Source organism: Gossypium raimondii, chromosome 6 (assembly GCF_025698545.1).
Source record: "Gossypium raimondii isolate GPD5lz chromosome 6, ASM2569854v1, whole genome shotgun sequence".
Lineage (NCBI taxonomy): Eukaryota > Viridiplantae > Streptophyta > Magnoliopsida > Malvales > Malvaceae > Gossypium > Gossypium raimondii.
In genome coordinates, this window is record NC_068570.1 from 41,246,629 (window position 1) to 41,248,990 (window position 2,362).

The window sequence follows — 2,362 nt, forward strand, 5'->3', positions numbered from 1 at the left end:
TATCCACTATACTTGCATCGACGGTGTACACTTGCAAATTATTGCTGTGATGTTAAACAGCCGATCAGTGGTACACCAGCCGCATTATGTCTATTAATAGTGGTGACATTTTTCATTCCCTGATTACTCCAGCTAAAATTTGGATGTTACTTCCACCCTGAATTGTAAGTGTTGAAGTAGGGATTGTTGTTGCTACGATTAAAATTTCCCATGTAATACGTAGAGGCTAGATTGGACGAGCAGTCATCAAAAATATGATCTTCTCCACAGTATACACAGGTTAGTTCTACAACCTTCGTCTCCTACACTGCAGAAGGTCTTTCCAAAGTTTTAATCATATTCATTAAAAATGATACCTGAGCTGTTAACGATGTACTCGCATCAAGTTCCATTGCTCCAACAACTCTTCTATCAGTACCAACTCTGGTAATGGGGTACTAATAATCATTATTTGTTATTTTTTCTAGAATTTTGTATGCTTCATTATAGGATTTTTCAAGCAACGTCCCATTACCAAGTGCATCCACCACCATTCGCATATGAGCATTTAATCAATTGTAGAACATTTTCATTTGTGTCCAATGCTGAAAACCATGCATCAGGCATTTTCTAATTAATTCCTTGAAACTCTCTCATGCTTCGTATATTGTCTCATCTTCAAATTGCCTAAACAATGTAATGTCATTCCTCAGTTTGGATCTTCCCTTCCATTCTGGAGTAACTGATATTCTCCGTTTGGATCATTCATAGTCCTCCCCATTTCTCTTAATCATTTCCCTCTTCGCCTTAATGTCATTTCAATCTCAAGATCAAAAGAATATTTTGCATTCTCTTGAATGCTTCTTCTCATGCACCAGTACAAAACCTAAAAAATCAAATAAAATACTAATTAATTGTTCTAACAAAAATAACAAGAATAATAACAAATCAACTTTTCGCTAATTTTGCCGATCCTCGACAATGGCACCAAAAACTTGTTGCGTGTAAATAACTAATGCAATTGTGCAAGTGTACATGTCATTCAAGTAATAAAGTGATACGTAAGTATTGTAACACCCCAAAATTTCTAATTTCATTATTGTGAAAATATGACACAAATATCTGTTAGTTTTAGTGGTATGTGTTCTGGGAGTGTTTGGTCAGTCCCAAGTTCGAGCCTTCGCTTGGGAAAATTTTTGTATTTTGAATTAATTAGGCCTTAGTCTTGTTCATTAGGCTTTTATTTGGTTGTTGGGTAAATTACATCAGACTGGGTCTGCTGGTCTGGTGGTTAAATGGTGTGTTATTATGGTGGAGGTCTTGTGTTCGAATCCTTATGCAAGCAAGGGTATTTTTTTTTTTGCTCAGATTTTGGGATAGAGTTGTGTAATAGGGGGATTCTGCGTAGTGGATGTGTAGTGCGAATTAGGGGAGAAGATTAAGGGATTTTAGGGGTTATCGCGATTTTATTTTATTCTTTTCCCATAACCAAATTTTGACTCTCTTTTCTAAAAAAAATCAGTCGTCTATTCTTCTCCCTCTCCCCTTGCCAAAATTCTCTGAGTTTTTCCATCTTTCTCTTCTTTTTCTTCTTCTTAATTTTTCCCTAATCCATTTATTCTCCTTTGTTTTCGCACGCGGTTAGTGCTCGCTTAGTTTCGATAAGTGTTTCTCTTCGTTTCTGTCATAAATCTTTTAGCGACTGAAGTGGTAATATTTTTTCTCTACGATTTAGGCGTAGGGGAAGGCTAAGATTAGTGAATTCAGTGTTCTTGTCTTAACAATAGTTAAACGGAGGGTTATCGTTGGTGGTAAGTTGGGTTTCTGTTCGTTCTTAGTTGTCAATTCACTTGTAAATCAATTAAATTAATGTTGAGTATCTTGATTATAAGCTTTGGAGTGCTCGGGGACTGTCATCAAAGAAAACTAGGTGTGAACCCGAAATGCAAAAAACAAGGGATTCGGCAAAAAGATGAAATTGCTTGCTGTTTGAACAGCAGCAGTAGGCTAATTTTGAAAATTTGCCATAAATTTTGTAAATTGAATTAGAGGATGAAAAATATATGGAATTAAAGCTTATTTAGTCTAGTTTCTCATAGAGGAAACAGTGTAAGTAATGTACTTGTAAATAGTGAGGTATAACAAACTTTGTGAGCTAAGGTCAGAATGAATTCGGGTTCCCCTATTTAGACTTTGGAAAATCATCAAAAATTGGAGAAAAATAATTAGGGGTTAAAATTTACATTTTTAAATTATTAATGAGTCTATTTTCAATAGAAATAAAAGGAAACATCATCCAATTTTTTACTAATATATAATTAATTTTTAGCAAAGAAGGAATGAAACTGTCAGACATTAAAACAATAGTAAGTTTGACGATTTT

General features: G+C 34.6%; 1 non-coding gene across 1 annotated transcript; it reads left to right on the top strand.

Moving 5' to 3' along the window:
* The first annotated feature begins 588 nt into the window (after window positions 1-588).
* LOC128041990 (small nucleolar RNA R71) lies at window positions 589-695 on the top strand. The gene has a single exon (XR_008197198.1). It is a non-coding gene; the product is annotated as a small nucleolar RNA R71 (small nucleolar RNA).
* The last annotated feature ends 1,667 nt before the right edge of the window (window positions 696-2,362 follow it).